Here is a 21,019-nt window from a genome sequence, read left to right on the forward strand (position 1 = left end):
GCCCTGCCTTCACTGCGCTTATGTCATCAGCCATGGTTCACAGATAATCATCTCGTGTCTGCTTAAAACTGCACTCCAGTCATCATCTATCTCAACGACAGATATCTGAAGCTTTTGTACAACAATCCTGTCCGCATAAATTCAGCATTATTCCATAATAGACAGAGGACGTGATCAGAGTGGCCTGGCTGCACAAGCTGTGAGCTGATGTGTTCACTGCGTGCTGGACATTTCAATGTGTCACTGTTTAAAGCCTTGTTTCTGCTTCAAACAGGCTTGTTTCTGCTTAAAACTGACTTTAGAATGATTCAAGAGGTTTTACCTTGTCATCTGATGGGTAATAATCCCATTAATCCATTTTATCACTTTGGGTGGAGAGACTCTGTGTTACACGGGCTGCTGGGATCCAGCATGACATATGCACAGTGGAGGCAAGGTGGACCAATGTTTAGGGGGACCAATGTTTCAGTCTGAGACAACTGTTGAGCTGATTCACTCTGTGATAGAGTGTAATTTATTCTATTAAGACTTGGATCAAATGCTATCCCAGCAGAGAAAATTTTACTCAGCAAAATTTCCTGTGTATAATGAATTCCAGCAAGATGCCATTTCATGTTTGGAAACAGACGGATGTCTAAAAAAGCCAATCAGAGGACTAAAGTGGGTGAGGAACAAGTTTGAAGCCACATTCATGAATGGCAGCCATTGCGATGACCGACGTGGACTGGAGCATTGGCCCGGTGAAAAAGAATACCTCATCGGAGCATTTCACGATGTGTCGCCTTTATTTTCTCCCACTTTTGTTGCAAAAGGGAAGCAGAATAGGCCCCACTGATGGTCTGTCCCTTCTGGCGATAGTCCACTATTATGCTGCACTTAGCATCCAAGAAGACAGAGGCCATGACCTTTCCAGCAAATGAGACAGCTTTGGCTTTCTTCGGCAGGAGAGAACCCATGTTTCATCAAGGTGAAGAAGGCAGGTGGTCCTGACGGCATCAGCTGAAGGCTCCTCAAATCCTGTGCAGACCAGCTGTGCAGGATAGTGGAGCACATCTTCAACATGAGCCTGAAACTTGGGAGAGTGCCTAGGCTGTGGAAGACCTCCTTTGTGGTACCAGTCCAGAAGAAAAGGTTCACTATACCTGGATGACTTCAGCAACTTCAGGCCGGTGGCACTGACATCGCATCTGATGAAGACCCTGTAGAGGCTGGTCCTTGGACATCTCCACCCCCTGGTGAAATCATCAATAGATTTACTTTAGTTTGCATACCAGCCTGGCATCACAGTGGATGATGCTGTCATCTACCTCCAACATAGAGCTCTCTCTCAGCTTGAAAAGCCTGGGAGCACTGTGAGAATCATGTTTTGTTTTTTGTTTTTCTCCAGTGCTTTTAACGCAGCCTGTGCTTCTGAGGAACAAGTTGGCAATCACAGGTGTGGACCCTCGCCTCTCATCTTGGATCTTGGACTACCTCACGGAATAACTACAGTACATGACAGCTTGGGACTGTCTCATCTGACATAGTCATCTGCAGTACGGGGGCCCCGCAAGGAATTGTCTTGTCTCCCTTTCTTTTCACCCTCTGCACTGCAAACTTCATGTACAACTCTGTCAACTGTCACCTGCAAAAGTTCTGTGATGACTCTCCAAGCGTCAGCCTCATCACTGACGAGAACGACAGAGAGTACAGAGGGGTGACCCAGAACTTTGAGAATTGGTGTCAGTGGAACCACCTCCACATCAATGCGAGGAATAAAGGAAAGGAGGAAAACCAAAGAGCTGGTGGTGGATTTCTGCAGGCACAGGCGCTCAACACCGACACCAGTGAAGATCCAGGAAAAGGATATTGAGATGGTGGACTCTTACAAGTACCTGGGTGTTCACCTAAATTATAAACTGGACTGGTCAAACAAGAGTACTGCACTTTACAAGAAAGGCCAGAGCAGACTCTCCCTGCTGAGGTGACTCAGGTCCTTTAAAGTGCAGGGGGCTCTCCTGAGGGCCTTCTTTGAATCTGTAGTGGCATCAGCTGTTTTTTTACATAGTGGTCTGCTGGAGCAACAGTATCACAAGTGCAGAGAGGAGGAAACTTGACAAAGTGATTAGGAAGACCAGCTCTGTCCTGGGAAGTCCCTTCAATTCAGTGCAGGAGGTGGGAGAAAGGAGGATGATGGCTAAGCTGTCATCCCTGCTAGAGAATGACTCCCACCCCACGAGTGACACTCTGACTACAGTAGAAAGCTCCTTCACTGAGAGGCTACTCCACCCAAAGTGTGTGATGGAGCAAGTTCTACCTCCCTGCTGCTGTCAGACTACACATCCAGCGCTGTTCACAGTAGACCATTCAGATCACTCAAAACATTAATATTGTTATAGTAACAATTTTTAAGCCATTTGGAATAACACTACACATTCTGTGCAATAATACTTGTACACTCGTGTTAAACATCACTTGAACACTTGTGCAATATTATGCAACACTTTTACTGCGCGTATATAGTGTAGCCTATTCGACTGTATATATTGTTATTCCGCACAGAACTTGACAGCTGTATGTTGGCATTATTTTCCACTGTTCTGTGACTGTCCCTGTGCTGCTGTAAAATCATAAATTTCCCTGTCATGAGACTATTAAAGGATTATCTTATCTCATCTATCTTATCTTAGCCTCCTGGCAAGATGCGCTGTTGAATCAACAGCACTGCAGTGCTGACATGGACACATGAAACATCTTGTTGCTTTTGATGATGGCCGTTGGCTCAAGTTAAGTCCTCTGCCCTTTGACAAGTCCTCACCAGCCCATTTAGATGCTGACTACCCGTACAGCAGGTTGTACTGAGTTACACTGCTACCAGTAGCAGAATCCATAAAGACCCTGACCTGACACACATTAATACAGAAATTATACATTAATACATAAACAAATAATAATAATTATGCATAGTTTGTCTGTTCTCCCGCCAGATGGCACGCTGCAGACCCGAGGAACACCTGCTGCTCATCAGTTACTCACACCTGAGGCCCATCTGCGGCTCATCAGGAGTGGGTTACATAAACCCTGGCTTCGAGCTCAGTCAGTGCCGGATTCTACACGTTGATTCTCCATGAGCAATCCATGACCTTGACCTCGCCAGAATGTCAGTCTGAAGTCTGAGCTTTCCACAGCTCATCTCAAGGTAATCTGGCCAACTCTAATTTCCGTGTTAGAGCTTGTTGATATTTTTGGTGTTTCTAGACGCCCTTCTGCGCGGCTTCCACGCTGCACTCTCTGCACGATGTCACTTTGGAACTCATCTGCTCTCTGTCTCAGAGCGCACAGCTCTGCTACGCTCAGCTACATTCCTGCATGTCTCTGAGATCCCGTTCTCACCTTCGCTTCTGTTGGTGACTGTGTCCAAGAACTGTTTCCAAGAACTCGTACCAAGAACTATTTCCAAGAACTGTATGAACGCTGATACTGAACCACCAAGAACTTTCCAAGCCATTTCTAAAGTCAAGTCCAGCTTAATTGGAACTGTGTCACAAGATCTGACCTCTGAAGATATTCATGAACTGTGAATGATTTCTTAACAGTGAACCTCATTTCCTCAACAGTGAACCTTATTTCCAGAACTGTGAACATTCTTGTTTTAAGCCTTCAGTGAACTGCTTGTTGTTAAGGGCTTCAGTGTTATGAGTGCAGTCATTCACCTTTGCTCTCCTTCGTTCTCCTAGTTCCTCATCTTCAGCTCTGTGCGTCCCACCTGGTTCCGGCTCCAGTCCCATATACTCCAGGATTTCAGTTCTCTTACAAGACTGGCTCGGGAACCTGCAGCTCCCCAGTTTCTACCGCTACAAGTGGGCTGACTCTCCACCCTGCAGGCACCCCCAGCACAGCATTATTATTTATTTATTTATTGTAAATAAATCTCTTTTTGTTCACAACCAGTTCTGTTCCTTGTTCCCAGCATTTGAGTTAATCGCCTGTAATGGTTCGGCCCTGTCTGGACCTCTAACCATAACAGTTTGCTTTATAAATAAGTAAATAATACACAAACCTATCAAATGTTTAATTTTATTGCACATTCACTTATGATGTCTGTTCAGCAGCCAAAAGAAGTACTTTACTAGAATGTTGTGCCCGGTACAATAAAATGAGTTACCTCATCAGCTTCTGACTGCTAACACTGTGTTTGCTTTATAAATAAATAAGGCGCGATCAAGTTTATTTTGCTTCATGTTGCAGTAAGCAGTAGCACCGCATTTCAAAAATAAATGTATCTTATATATGTTTTATTTTTTTCCTCTTCAGAAGGCATTTTTTGACAAATGTGACTACTGCAGTGTAACTTATACTATTGAAAATACAGTTCACTGAATAACTGAGTTCATTAATTGTACACTTGCCCATCTGATCAAACAGAATAAAATAAATTGTTTCACTGATATAGAAAAGCTGCTTTGTGATCAACATTCTTCCATAAGAATGATAGATACTTCATCTGTTTGGGTCTGTTCTGGGCAGGTCAAGTCAGTTCTGGGAACATGTGCTGGTGCTGCAAGTTGCTGCTTTTCGTGCGTGTGTGTGTGTGTGTGTGTGTGTGCGTGTGCACATGCATGTGCACATGCATGTGCACACTTGACATTTCCATGTTGACTGCCAGTGAAGCTACTCAGATTTTTTAGATTATATTAAGGATCTGTGCTTTGAAAATATGCTTGCTGCTCTTTTACTGAGCATAAACATTGACATTTTGAATCACAGTAAATGACCTTAAACACTTGTTGCTTGCACCTAAAAGTAGGCACCGCCATCCTGGAGTGGTTTAAGAGTGAGCAGCAGGCTCTGGTTACATTCCCCGTCTGACTTGAGTCAGGTCGTTCAGCCTGTTGCTGCACTCTGAGGTTTGTGGTTTTGGAGCATTTTGCACTGAAAACCACATGACAGCTGGTATTTGGAAATGTTTTTCAAATATCACTGAACAGCTGAGAGTAGCAAGGGGCTGTTTGTTCTCTTCAATGGCCACTAGATGACAGAGCTGCTTTGTGGGCCATGTGTGGCGTAATTAGTCCCTGCCCTCGTCTTCAGAAGAGCAGAGCTCCATTAGAGAGAAGATAAATGTCTTAAAGGGGGGCGCTAAATGGCTCCTGTAAGACGATCCCACTGCTGATGAGGGATTTTTTTTTATCAGGGACACGCGAGTGATTAAGGCTGATTTCAGTGTGATGGTTCTGTGTGTGATTGAAAAGAAGAAGTTAAACAACAGACAGCCAGTAGATGGCATCAGTGAATAACACCTGAGAGTTGTTGAACGTTCTTCAAATGTCATCTCACTCAGTCACTCACTCACTCACTCACTCACTCATCTTCAACCGCTGACTCCAATTAAGGGTCACGGGAGGGCTGGAGTCCATCCCAGCAGTCATAGGGTGTGACGCCCTGGACAAGACACCAGTCTGTCACAGGGCTGCATATAGACAAACAAACATATTCACACCTACTTACAATTTAAAGTTTCCAATCCACCTAATCTGCATGTCGTTAAATGTGAGAGGAAACCAGAGCACCCAGAGGGAACCCATGTAAACACGGAGAGAACACACAAACTCCACATAGAAAGGCCACAGGTGGGAATCGATCCCATGACCTTCTTGCTGTGAGGCAACAGTGCTAACCACTAAGCCACTGTGCTGCCCCAAATGTCATCTCATACTGAGGAAAGTATGCGACGCACTCATGCCAGGCCACGCAATTCCATAGTCAAGGTAAAATCCTTTTGTTTTTCATAGTAGAAAGCAAATCAATGCACATCCATCACAGTAAATGAAATTATTTTATGATGTGTCGTATGCAGTGTTTCAGGACTGCAGACATTCACTTACAAATTCAGTAATTGAGAAATTCCTTCCTTATGTTGCTACAAAACTATTACATTGTAAAAGTCATTTTGTTTAACCCCTTCAAATGTGCTGTACCACGACATTCGAACCTTGGAATGAAGGCGTTTTTATGAAGTAAAGTGTTTAGTCGTTCACATTTATGAAGGTATTGAGAATCTAATGAGCTGGAACTAGACTTTTCATAAAACAATAAAAAATTCAAGAATTGCTAAAGGCACACAAATTGTGTTTTCTTTAAGTGGTGACCATTGCCTTTTCCCTGTAGACAAATTTTGATTATATATAGCAATAATAATTAATTTTCATAGCACTTACCAATAAGTTGTCTTAATTGCTGTTTGTCAATAGAATGAAAACATTCAAAATACAGCAAGACTTTTTTAATCATAAAAACCACATTTATAAAAGATAGCAAAGCAACATAAAAGATGAAAATTAACCACCTCAGTTATTTGTTTTCCCGGCCCATATACTGGGGATTATTGTAAAGTTAACAAAGAAAACCAGAAGGGCATTTAAAGTGCAAACTTTAGCTAAGGTTCAGCAGTCCTCTGTTGATATGTATTTTATTATTTTGATCCTGATGACTGATCTTTACTCCCATTCATTGAGCTGCACTTAATCATCTTTGTGTCATTTTCCTTTGATCCTGAACTCTAAACTTCAATCCTAATACCTTTATACTGATCCTAATCATTGATCTTGATCATCCATCAACTTTGATGCAGAATTTTGATCCTGATCAGTAAACTTAGATCCTGAATGTTAAAATCATACAGTTGTGTTTGAAAGTTTACATACACTCATCATGGCCATGAGTGTCATGGTAATTTTGGGCTTTTAGTGGTGTCACTGAGCTGTTCCATTAGCAGGGGTGGTGGCAAAGGGGTTAATGCACTTGGTTTCAGTGCAGAAGGTTCCGGGTTCAAATCCCATGTAATTTCTCCATGTAATATGGAGTTGCGTCAGGAAGGGCATCGGGCGTAAAACCTATGCCAATTCAACATGCAGATCCACCTTGGATTTACTGTGGCGACCCCGAGTGCAAACAAGGGAGCAGCCGAAGGGACTTACTGAACTGTTTTATTGCCAGCGTGGAATGATTGTACAACAAACATTATTCATGACTTTGAAAAACAAGAATTGGGTACACAAGTTTGAATTTATTTGGGATCTTCTCTAATCCACTCACGGCCATAATTATACATACAGACTCAAATATATACATACACCCCCACTAATTGGTTAAATGTCCGTTAGAAAGCTGCACCTCAACCAGATGCTTTTGGTGGTCGTCAGCAAGCATCTGGCACAATTCTGCCTGGATATTTGACCACTCTTCTTGGCAGAATTGGTAGAGTTCATTTAAATTGGTTGGTTTCCTGGCACAGACATGTATTTTAAGCATAGCCCACAAATTTTCAATAGGGTTGAGATCAGTGCTTTGGGAAGGCCATACCAGAAGCTTAATGTTAGAATGGTTTATCCAACCCACAGCTAGTATTAAGGCAGGCTTGGGAACACTGTCTTGTTGGAACATCCAGTTGTGGCCAAGTTTATCATCTAGCTGTTGAACTGAGGTAGTCCTCCTTCTTCATTATTCCATCCACTTTGTGCAACACATCAGTACCACTAGGAGCAAAACAGCCCCAGAGCATGATGTTACCACCACCATGCTTAACAGTTGATACAGTGTTCTTAGGTTTGAAATCCTCACCTTTACTTGTCTAAACATGCCTCTTGTCAGACCTTTCAGACCTTAGCAAAGTGGTGACACATCTGACTAAATTGTACTTATGTACAAATTGTCTGAACTGATGATCTTGGAATCTGCACTTGTTTAGAAGTGACTCCAAGAAACCTTCACAACTTCTGTAAATCAACAATTCTTGATAGATCTTCACTGAGTTTCTTGGACTGTCCCATTGTTTTGAGTATTGGTCAGTCCAATGAGTGCTGTCAAACACATTCTTTCTATGCTGGAACACACAAACTATCAGTTGCACTCAATCATGAATACTATCAAGTATCAAGGAGTGGGTTTTTTTTTTTTTTTTTGGTTGGCTTGATATCTCAGAATATCTTTGATTGTGATCAATGAAACTTGATTCTGATTACTGAAATTTGATCCTGATTGTGATTACAGGATCAAATGAATTCATATATGATCAAAGATTGAAGGTGGAATCAAGATCAGAGGAGTGAAAACAGTGATTTTGTACTTGACTTTTGGAGTGGTCAAGGCCAAGACTGTCTTTGGAGGAGGTCAGACGGGGTGTAGTACAAGACCAGACTCAAGCACTATAACACTAAATCAGGATTAAAGCTTGAAGGATAGAGCCAATCCTTGGTCTGTATCCACACTAAAACTGAATAAACTCTACCTTGATCCAAGGTACCTTGATCCTACCTCTCACAAAAAGTTCATTTAAATTCTTAAATTGTTGGTCTTTTCACATTCAGCTAACACACAAACAAATAAATAAAACAAGTGACGAACAAACAACTGTCAGTGAACATGTAGTCTCCTTCATGGGAATAAGAAAATAAGGCTCCAGGTTACTATTTAAAGAAAGCATCAGAAATTTGCGTTTTAATTTCTGTTTTAAAAGACTTTGCAGATGCTGAGTGTCTGAGATCAGGAGAAAGGTTATTCCAAAGAAAAAGATCATGATTAAGCCCTGCTGTCACTTTCACAGATGTATATACTGGAAGATCATGGTTCCAGATCTTGTCCATGCTTTGGAAAGCATCAGAGGAACTGTCTCTGTGGTGAACTAGGATGTTAAATGGATTGTATTTCTGTAGCACTTTTCCACTTGAAGTAGATGCTCCAAGCGCTTTACAGTGATGCCTCCATTCATGCGCACACTGATGTCAGTGTGCTGCCATGCAAGGCACTCAACCACACACCAGGAACAACTCTGGAGATTAAGAATGTTTCCCAAAGGCCCTTACTGATTTTCCAGTCTAACAGGGATTTGAACCCAGAATCCTCTTGTCTCAAGCCCACTACTTTAACCTCTAGACCATCATCTCATTGTTATTCCATTATTATGGTCTGGTGTTTTTTTTTGTTTTGTTTTTTTTTTTCAATCTTGGCTGAATTTTCAACATGTTTGAAAATTAAGCCCACCCCCATTTTTGATGAAAATTGTTTAATCACCACCTTAAATGAAACAATTTAGTAAAAAGCAAGAATTAATGAGGTTTTTCTCCATCACATTTGCATCCTGCTTAATGTATGATGCCAGTGGTTTGTTTTTCCATGGCTGCTAGTTGTTGTAAATCACTGAACATTTTATTACAAATATCTCTAATAATATGGTTTGCTGTGTGGTTAACTGTGCTAGCATATCATCTAATAAGTCTGTGTGCCAATATTTACTTTGAAAGTTTTGCATTATCATTTATCATTTAATTCATTTATATCATGCCAAATCACAACAAAGTTGCCTCAATGTGCTTCACACGAGTAAGGTCTAACCTTACCAACCCCTAGAGCAAGCACACAGATGACAGTGGTAAGGAAAAACTCCCTCTGATGATTTGAGGAAGAAACCTCAAGCAGACCACACTCAAAAGGGGTGACCTTCTGCTTGGGCCATGCTACCGACACACTTGACAGTACAAATATACAACAAATTTTGGGAGTCCGTGCTGGTGTTCAGGATGGGAGGCTGGTTGGGGAGGGGAGAGGAGGAGTAGGTTGGGGTCCACAGATCCCATCTATTTCATGACCATTACAGAAGACGACACCAACTTCTGGATGGAGCCGCACCTCGGACAGAGAGAAAAAACAGAATCAATTAGGTATGTGTATGAGGTTAGCATCGGTTAGCACTTTTAGCAACTGTTGTTAGCTTGATGACTTTAGATCCAATTAATCCAGGATTATTGAGGAAATAATGTAACCACACTGTTTTAATACTCACACTCAAGAAAATTGTTATGAAAACCATCATTTGCAGTTCCAAAATGCTTTAAAACACCTGAATCAAGAGCTTAACCTGTTAGCAGTAGTTTCCGTAATAGAAGGTCAGGGTTTCATTCCTTCGTTCCACCCAAGTAAAGCAGGCAAATGGCAACGCTCCACCTCTTGAACCATTTATGGTTAGCCAAGTGCTGATGGCAGGTCCATTGAATGTAATACTGACCATGTGGTCATGCATCCACTCATCCACTTCTTTGACAACAACAAACAAACTGGGTATTCCAACTCTCAAATACAGTATCAGCAAAGTTTGTCACAATTCATTCCAATCCTGTGGGGCACATAGCATTATTCTACGTCCCGTCCTGTGCACCGGCAAAATTTCCTGTATATTCATTTTGTAAATTGTGTCAGTGGCATGGCCCAAGCAGAGGGTCACCCCTTTGTTCTGCTTGGAGTTTCTTCCTCAAATCATCAGAGGGAGTTTTTTCTTACCACTGCTGCCTGTGTGCTTGCTCTAGGGTTGGTAAGGTTAGACCTTACGTGTGTGAAGCACCTTCAGGCAACTTTGTTGTGATTTGTATGTTAACAACATTTTGAAATAGTCACATTCTCCAGATATGATTAAAATTCTGCCAGCAGCATTCTGAACTATTTGCAGACATCTTATAACTGCCAAGAAAATAAAATATTCAATAATCAATTCTCGAAGAAACATATCCAAAAATCACATGGTCAGTTGTATAGCTGATCTTACTTCTCTAGGAAAATGAAGACTTCTTATTCAGACAAAAAAACGCCCCACAGCCTCACTAAGAGTTGGCACAGTCGGCCTGCGCCACAGTTCCCTCAACATTTGGCGACTCTCTCTTGCCCAACCCTCCCCTCATTGATCAGAGTCAAACTTGCCGACGCCACTCTGTCGCATTCTGGGGATAGCTGCACACAGGGACGCTGTGATGTGCCACCTGGCCCTTGGCCTCCATTTGGTCAGGAACTCTCCCTGACCTCTCCATTAAAACTCTTTTGCCATTGAGAGCCACGTCAAGCAGAGTCTCCGAGGGCCACTTGCACGTATTCTCCCCATGACGAGGACAGACCGACACGAGAATGCCGACACCTATTGGAGAAACTGTGCATCCGCCTCTTCCTCTCTCACTCACGGGACTGCTTGGCCTCAAGAATGACACAGTTGCAGATCAAAGATTGCCTATTTGATCGGCAGCCAACAGACCACTCTCTGCCTCTTTCTCCCCTTTTAACAATGATAAGCTCCAAAACAGAACAGTATTACACAGATGCAATGGCAGAAATATGTTCTATTTCACATTGTTATTATAGTATCACCGTATCTGCGTGGGTTTATACCTTATTCAACTGACAACTGTCCCTGAGTCTCTGAGAGGTAAGAGTAAATTCTCTGTTATCTCTGCAGACCTCTTTGGATTCCCACTATGTGGAGAGTTGTGCCAAACAGGTGTTTGGCTTGTTTTACAAAGTCATTCATCTAATCAAGGCCCCTGCTCGCCTCAGACACAGCATTTACACCAGAAAGAACATGTGCTATTAGACCTCACATGTAGCCTACACCATGTTTGTCTGGGTTCTCCTCAGCAAAATGATAATATTTGTCCAAAGAACTGTCACGAGATGCTAGTAGGCCTGCGACACTTGCTCCAACTGGCTGGAAAGACACAGTCTCCACCTGTTGTAGGTCAAAGGCTAATGCTTTAAGGTCAAAGGTTGTTGCCACAAGACTGGTTTGGAACTCTTGCTTTCTCTGATTTTAACTGTTCCCACCCTGAGTGATGAATGTTTGAGTCAACAGTTAAGACCCATATTTCTGGAGGTTGCCGATGACACTCATCAAATTACTGCTCAAATATTACTATATTGAATGATAAGTAACTTTTCAAATAATAATGTGACTAAATTTGAACTCCCAGTCGCATAATGTGAGTTTGAAACTTGGTGGAATCCTGGGGTGCTGTCAAAGCTGCATTCTGTGGTCTGTTTAAATCAGACTGCAATCTGCTAAACCATATAATTTGGTTTGTTTGTACCACATATGAAATGTGACATTTGATTGTGGTATGGTCTTGTTGTAACTGTGGCTGAATTTTCAAGATGTTCAAAAATTTATATCCCACTGTCACGATGTTTGACATGGAGTGGTAATCCTTTGCATATCTACGGATGCTGTAACACTGAAAAACACGCAGCTTTGGCCAGTTTGAAGTTAATGTGGTACAATAGAAGGAGAAGAAGACAAATACAAAGACAAAGAACAAGTACTAACAAGTCCTCTATGGCCCTGAGGCCACTTGGTGATAGTTTCTTAAGTTGTGTTATCTCTTATACATGCCAGAAGTAAAAGTGGCCTGACACTTGCACGCATTTAACCCCTGCACTGCTGCACAATCCGTCGTGGCAATACCACTCACTGTGTTTCAAGCTGGATGTCGCGCTTTGTGCCGCTGGATGCTGCATATACAAAATAATTATTTTGTGGTGGATTAATCATTTTCTATCGGAGTTTGGCTGATGAAAACACCTCTAATTGCTTCAGGAATCACAGAGGACCATTACAGGTACAGCTTTTTTCGCTTTCTCTTGTGCACATCATGAGGGGGTGAACACATTTGGAACAGTCTAAAAAGTAATTATTTGTAATTATTTGTATTGTAATAGCTTGGTAAAGCAGTTGCATGTTCATTCCTTCTTGTGAATATCTGTAAAATAATGTATATGATAGATTTAACATCTCTTCATAATTGTTCAGATGAGCTGCGCTGTGATGCGGTGCGCTGACACAATGACTCGCACTGACACTCAGTGCTTTTTGATTGTTTGCACAATGTTCACGTGAAGTTCACATAAATAATGCGTGACAGAGATTTTGAAAATTTAAAAATTTTCTTTGCACACTTGCACAAAGCCACGCACAGTTTAAACCGGTTTACAATGCTTTACAATGAATTTACGTGTTTACTCTCTGGCACAGCAGATTGCATACAAGTGTGCGGATCAAATTCATGCAAGTGTCAAGGCACCTTAAGGTTAGCTCCATTGCTGGGCTTCCATAAAACAGACCAATAGCCAGTGCCTTTAAAAAAATAAGTAAGAAGAAGTCACCTGCCTATATGTGTTGTAAATGTTAAATGTCCTCACCACTGACATCACTGGGTTCATACTGCAGTCTTGAGTTTAGTTGTAGTAACCATAGTGGTGGAGTGGAGGATCTGAATTGGGTGCATAATGGACCAAAGAGCAACATTAAAAGTAAAAACAACTCTTGTGTGGATATGTGCCACTCAGTGTCCCCAGCTATGTTAAACTGAGCGATGTAATGACTAGCTAACTCAGCCTTCCTGTAACACATGCCCAAATACCATGGACTTGTAAGGCTCTTTTTAATGGTACCACGGATGTCTGCCACATTTAGCCACATTTAACTCTGGGATTGTGTACCTCAAGAGGATTCAGTGGCATGGCCAGAGGCTAATTAGCTTGAAAAACAATAGCTCCCTGATCACCATTCCATTGTGCTGTACAGCATTGTGCATCGTATCTGATTACAAACTTGTGATAAACAAGGAGCTAAATTAGATGCACAGTTGTTGCCATTGTCCCTGATTTCTGATACCCAAACCCCAGTGCGTCCTTTGAACGTGGTGTGCACTTGCCAATGCAGACAAGCCTGAAAGAGCCACTAGTCCCCGGTGGAGTATAAATGTATGGTAACTGACAGAAAGGGAGAGCTGATACAGTCGCTTTGCTCTCTGCGGTCACCTTTGTCTGGCATGGCCGAAGATAATTAAGACCGTGAATGCAGTCCAAGTAGTGGGCTGCTTAAGACAGAGCATTAATGTTGCTTTGATGGATGGAGTCAAAAGTGATTTCTTGCAGCAGAGTGTGGGTTGGGAGCCAGTTGGTCTTTGGGCAGAGAACTGGATGGTGGGCAGGCTCCCTTAGCCTCTGATGATGGAGTAGAATTGATTAATGGCTCCAATTAGGGAAACATTAAAAGCTGCATTTTACAAAGCACAATCCAGTGTCACATAATGCATGTAGGGCATTTTGTGTATTCCCAGGCCGAAACAGGAAGGGGAGCTCAGTTTGCAGAGAATCCACACTTGGCAAATTTCCACCACATTAACTGCCTGGTATGTGGAGCATTGATTTTTAATGGTTCAGCTTTTGGAAAGAGCGTTATCGTGGTCATTTAGATATCAAGACGTCCATGTCAACAACACGGGGTGATGGCAGTATTTGTATATGTACTGCTTTAATGTCAAAACATCTACCTCACGATCCAAATTAGGCTTTTACATAATCTGGTGACAATTTGGCCACTTTAAAAAAGAAACGGAATAAAAACATTACTATAACATGTCGCTTTCCTTTTTAATTTTTAATATGGAAATATTCACAAGGCCGTAAGCCACTCATGTCTGGGCTTGACTTGGCATGACATTTTATAATCTCTAAAACATTTTAGAATAAAAACAGTTGTATTAGTCACATGTATTTACTTTACATTCCATTTGACTGGTTGTGGTGTCGGCATGTGCTGTGACTGGCCGGCATTGTTTCAACTAGCTCAAAGCATTCCTTGCTGTTAGTTCCAGCCAGGCTAGGTGTACCTTTGCTTTTTTTTTATATGGAACAATTTCATTAATGTTTCATTTTGTTGCCTCTTCATGCTAACACCTCTCAAGCACTTCTGTCACAGCCTGCTGTTCCGTACGTGATCCAAAGCCTCCCAGAGGACAAGAAAGGAGCCAGGGAATGTGTCCTTGCTACTCACCAAGCAAAGTTTGTTATGGTCTTGTAACAGGAAGCCTTAAGCTGAGACATCTACTTGCCTGCATGTTCCAAATCTCAAGACTGCCTTCCAAGGAAGAGCAGAAACACTAACCAGAACAAAAAAAGGCAGTGTCAGACATTTGAAGAAATGCATTAAAGTAACACTACTTAAGCTTTTGTCTTGGGGTCCCTCTACAGGTGCAAACGATAATTCTCCTTTATACCACTATCGTAAGTGTGTGGATTTTTTGGATAAGTTAACGGAAAAGGAACCGGTAAGTTGAGAAGCCAATGAAATCATCTCAAATAATGACGTAGAGCAATGTTACAGGATGATGGAACTGACTGATTTGTTGTGGTATCACAGATAAAAAACTAACATGGCATTACAAAATAAATGCTAGTCAACATAGCAAAATGGTGAGTGAAACGAGAGCACTTATGAGTTTGATATGCAGTAAAAGTGCTCGTGTCACCTTAAATTACTTACCAGCTAAACCTTTATTGATATGGGCTTACCTGGTTTGTGCTAATAAAGTAGTAAGTCATCAGCTTCTCGAACACAACCTAACATTAAATAAGTTCAACAGCACAAGCTATAAAGAATTAACAAAATTGATGATTGACTAGAGAAAATAGCAACTAGGTCACATCAACCTGAGTGTTGCAGCTATTGGCCTTTTTCTCAACAAGTAAATGTCAGTCCAATATTCATTCTTGTTTGGTTTCTTGCTCAGTCACTCTGTTTTCTCTTCTCTATTTCTTCTGACAAAGTCTTTCAGCTTCTTTGCTGGCTCTGCCATGTTGTCTGCAATGAGAATACTGAGCTTGCTTCTTTGTATAGCTCCCTGCTGGCTGAACTCTGCCTTTGTAAAATCTTTGGTCTGGTTTGTGACATATGCCATAAAACATACTGCACAATTTGCAGTTCTCACAAGAAGTGTTCCATCATGGCATACCACATTGAGCAATACTAGGTCTTTAGGGGATGCTGAGTCAATGATACTGATGTCTGTCATCATATTATAATTTGGGGTACCATTAAAATGATTTTGAAACCATTATTTTAAGGAATAAAAACTCCATATCTATACTGTAGTGGCAAAGTGGCCTCTGTGTGTGTGTGTGTGTGTGTGTGTGTGTGTGTGTGTGTGTGTGTGTGTGTGTGTGTGTGTGCACGCGTGCGTGCATGAGTGTGTATGGCTTCAATCATACAAAAACCGGGGAGAGCTGACATTTGCTGATCGGCATACTTATGTATTTTGGGTCAAGAATGAACACTGGGAAAACAAAAATTTGATAAGACAAATATTTTGGGAGAAATTAGCAATTTTAGCTAACCAATAAACAATTGACCTTGTGCTGCAATGCACCATGGGAGGTTGGGGTTTTGAAGTTTTAAATGTTATTGTGTTTCTTGTTAAACAGTGTTGTTAATGTTACTGATTTATTGTGTTTTTGTAACAGACTGGAGTCCTGTCCTGGGTGTACGCTGCCTCACGCTCTATGACTGCTGGGATAGGCTTCAGCAGCCCCACGACCCTTAATTGGACTAACCAGTTGAAGATGTATGTGTGTGCGTGTGTTTGTAGTTCATTTTGTTTAGTCAGTTTAGTTAAGTGTTATGTTGCTCTTTCCATGAGTGAGTCTAGTCTCATGTCTATACCATGAGTGAAATGTGTAGTGGTTTTAATGTCTTCCGCTACTGTCTTTTTTTTTCCTTTTTTTTCAAATTTAAAGTACCTGCTTACAGCAGCTTTGCATGCATGCATTGAAGTTCGATCACAAACTGTGGACAGCTGATATTTGCCATTTGGTATGCTTATGTATTTTGGGTCAAGGATGAAAGCTGTGAAAACGGTTGCTAACTACTTTTCTGGACTCACACGCCATTCCAGCAGGGGGCAGTAAGTCATCTTTGTGTTAAAGGTGTGAGTGTGGTGAGTGATTTTATTTAGTTCATTGTAAGTACATAATATAATTATAATTATAAATATGTTCAAAATAAATGGATGACACAAGAAAGTGAAAACACTTATTTCCATTGTGGTCCATTTAAAAATCAAATAATTAACAGGAAATAAAAGTGTTGAGTTCCTCTTATAAATATTGTTGAGGTCTAAGTTTTTAAAAACATTCTGGACTCACACACCATTCCAGCTCATTATGCAAGCTTTGCTTAATTTATTACCACCCTTTGAAAAATGTCAGCCACCCATTTTATAAACACTACCCAATCTCGAGCCTGTGGATCACCACGGGCAACACATTAGTTTTAGCTTTAACTACCACCACCATTGCAGAATATCAACGTAAGTCTCTGAACTTCAATTATAATTATGAGTCTGTTGATTACTGCAGAACATTTTACAACATTGCCCACAAATGTCATGCACTCTGTGTAATGGAAAAGCAGTTAGAGGATAATCTCATTGGTGATATTCTTATAATATGACAGAGTGTAAATGATCACCTCCCCAAGGCTCTCCTGTCTAAGCTCCATATGTGTCTTAAGACGAGACAGGGTCACAGCCGGGGACAACTGCAGGGCTCTTGTTAAGTGTCGGAGGCTCGTGCCATTGGGACCTCTGAGCCATTCCTGGTATCCTGCTCAAGCAGGCCTTTCTGCAGTACACCCAAAGGGCAAGGAGGGGGGCGTGTGCCCTGTGCTGTTCTTCTCATACACTGCCACCATCACAGTATATGTCTAGGCCTCTTCACACCCCAGGCTTGAGAGGTTCTTGATTATGTGGAGACCGCAGAGCAACAAATCAAGAAAGCACATGGGGAAATATGGACAAAGAGAGCAGGCGGCCCTACAGGCACTTCCATCTGTTTGGAGCTGTCAACTCCTCAGCTTTGGAATGATTCCACTCACTACTGCTCAGCTACAGCATGGTCACCGTGTGACTGATCCCAGAGTGCATTTACTGCTAAATAGCTGAGATATCAGGGGGCACATTAGTTCACACAGCCACATCCTTTTATCACATTGGCTTTGGTTAACTGGAATATTACACAGCACTGATATGTGGAAGTGTTTGGATTTAATGGAAAATCTTTATTCTTTAAAATCAACACCAACAAAAAAAATGATTGAAATGTGAAACATAGCAAATGGCTTGTTTCATAATTTTAATTATTGGTGCAAGGTTTCAGATAGGAGCTACAGTGAATAATTCAGTCCATCTGTGATGATGCAGTTGGAATGGTTATACCTACTGCTGGTAATTTATCTTCTAAATGTTCTTTACAGTAAATGCTATTAATTGTAAAAGCAGCACTAGCAGCAAGGCAAAGATATTTGCTGTGAAGGTCACAGGTTCATTGTTCTGCACTACTACTTCTTATTAAACAGCAGTGGAGGTTACTCCATCATGCACTGGTGTAAGATAGTGAGAAGGGTGGATCACTTATAACACAAACTAGTTTCATGAGTATTTGGCACCGCATACAGTTGTGGATGTATATAACATATGGTATAAGAGACTAGCTGTTGAATATAAGACAACTCAAAATGAGAAATCAAATTTAAAATTCTTTGTAAGAAACATGGTAATATTCTACTGGTTGAAATTCAGAGATCCTATTTGCTGATCTATATGGCATGTAAAGCTCTTGACCCTTAATATAAGACAGCTCAATTTTTTTTTCCCAGATATATTTCCAATAAAACTCCATCTATATTATATTAATCATACTCAATAATAGGGTTATGTGAAAAATGAGCAACATATTTTGCACCCATAGGTTAATTTGTTTATTACTTGCTAATACTTGATCAGTATTGAATTTGCTGGCATTATTATTGCCACCTTCTGCATACATACAATGTAATGTGTCTATAGAAAAAGTAAAAATTTTAGCATTTTGGTACTAAACAATTTTGAAACGCCTCAGGATTCCCCAGTCAGAGGTGGTCAATGTGGCACAGAAGAGGGAAGTCTGGGGTCCCCTGCTAGAGATGTTGCCCCCGCGACGCGATCTCAGATAAGCGGTTGAAGATAAATAGTGATGAGTGACAATTTTGATGTTTGCAAAAAATGATGTAAAAAGAATGCTATTCATTGTAATAATTTACTTATCAATGCTTTGGAATGGGGTAGCACAGTGGTTTAGTGGTTAGCACTGTTGCCTCACAGCAAGAAGGTCATGGGATTGATTCCCACCTGTGTCCTTTCTATGTGGAGTTTGCATGTTCTCCCCATGTTTGCGTGGGTTCTCTCTGGGTGCTTCAGCTTCCTCCCACACCCAAAGACATGCAGGTTAGGTGGATTGGGATTTTTAAATTGTCCGTAGGTGTGCGTGCGGGTGTGAATGCATTTGTTTGCCTGTATGTGGCCCTGCGTCAGGGTGGAGTCCTGTCCAGGGTGTACCCCGCCTCATGCCCTATGACTGCTGGGATAAACTCCATCCATTTGTGACACCCAAATCTTGCATAAGCAGTTGAAGATGAGTGTGTGTGTTTGTGTGTTTTAGAATGAATAATGAAAACACATTTTTTCTTTATTTAGTGGTGCCTTGAAATTCTGCTTGTCCCATAAGTTTTTCAAATTCAGAGCCAGCTGGCTCCTAGCAGGAAACTTACAAATCCAGGCCGGCATTTTCACTGCTGACTCTGAAAATGATGTGTGCATTGAAACGTGAGTCTGATTTGATGCAACTTTATTAAAAAAGACTAAAAGTGTTCCACATGCTCCAGTGAGTGTCCTTCTGCGATATGCAGTACATTTGTCCTGCCTCTGAGAAACACCAGATAGTCTCACTATGGCGAAGCACAGAGCAAATTTCCTTTGAGAATAATTATTACTGCTTGAAAAAACACAGATTTGTATATCAGAGTTGGGGATTCAAAGCATTTGTTTGAGGTTAAAGATGGGCAGGATTAAGAGTCTACTTCTACCAGCCGTCCTATAATATGAAACAGTCCTACGTGGAGTTTAAATGCAAACATTCACAACATACAATTTGCTTGTTAAAGCTCCTGTTGATGGAGAAGTTGACATCCAATTTTGTAATAAAAAGGTTTTGTTGAGGAGAACTCAGCTCTACAATGGTCTTCTATGGCTGTTTGTTGCGATCTTTCATCAAAAATTGTTCCGTACAAAACATTGTAATTACTGAGATTTGCTTACAACCTGTTTGTTTGACACTAATAAGATTTATTGGCCGTATATGCATGTGAGCCATAAACCTGATGTTTAGAGAATGTCACCAAACATCTGTAGGCAGGTTAAAAAGAAATGCTTGTAATAAAACAAGAAGCTTACAGCGATTGATGATTACGATGGGTAGATGATGTTAAACTCCTGCCTCGGCTGCATGCCAGCCACAGTGGAATATTTAATAATGGGTTATCTTGCGCCTTGTTTGTTACCGAAGCAGCACACCTGGTAAAGACCACTCCCACTCGAATTTGTACGCCTGCCATTATTGGACACCTGATGTTGCTCTTGTTTTGGAGTGACTCCAGTGCATTACCTCAGTTTAGGGCAGGGTAAATTAATGAGAAAAGGAAAGTAGAGTGCTGAGGCATCATAGCTGTCGGCGCATTAACACCTGGCTGAAGATTTTTGAAATGACAAAAGAATGAGAGAATTGTGCTTCTGATGATTGTTATTAGTGTCGTTTCCCTGTAAAATAAAGGATATGGACAGGCTTTTTTTTATTTCCAGCTTTGTTTTCAGTCTGTATATAAAGTATTCAGCGTTTGAACTCTGAGATGTTGCGTTGTTGAGCGATGAGGCTATGACGCTGGATTGTTTTCGTGACTTTCTTTACTGTTAAAACTACCAATCAGCCAACCTTTTAGAAAGACCAAAAGTACCAGTAAAGCAGTTACAAGTCGGAAACAACAAATTTGTCTTGCACTAAGGAAAGGGTTTGACTTCTTAAGCACGAGGCTGAAAATTACATCTATAAATTCCTCCTTGATCACACTAGCGTTAACAAGCTCATAACACTCCTTCAGACAGAGCTGGAGCGTACAACGTGAAAACATTCTGCAGCACAGGGTCAGCTGTTACGTTCAGGTGTACTGACAAACACAAGAACAGAGATTCCCGGACCCTCGAGGGAAGAGGAAGGTGTCGTCATCAATGGAGAATTTTAGGAATCGGCTTCATTAGTGTCAAATGCAGGCAGCATGTGTTGATCTGGATCCAGCGATTTTTCTTGTTTTTATCATGCTTTTATAAACAAATAGTCCTAGCCAGAGTTCGACAGCTTATAGGAATTAAAATGACACTCAGAAATAACAGACAGACAGACAGGCAGACAGATAGACAGATAGATAGACAGACAGACAGACAGACAGACAGACAGACAGACAGACAGACAGACAGACAGACAGACAGATAGATAGATAGATAGATAGATAGATAGATAGATAGAT

Source organism: Thalassophryne amazonica, chromosome 4 (assembly GCF_902500255.1).
Source record: "Thalassophryne amazonica chromosome 4, fThaAma1.1, whole genome shotgun sequence".
In the NCBI taxonomy this organism is placed as follows: Eukaryota; Metazoa; Chordata; class Actinopteri; order Batrachoidiformes; family Batrachoididae; genus Thalassophryne; species Thalassophryne amazonica.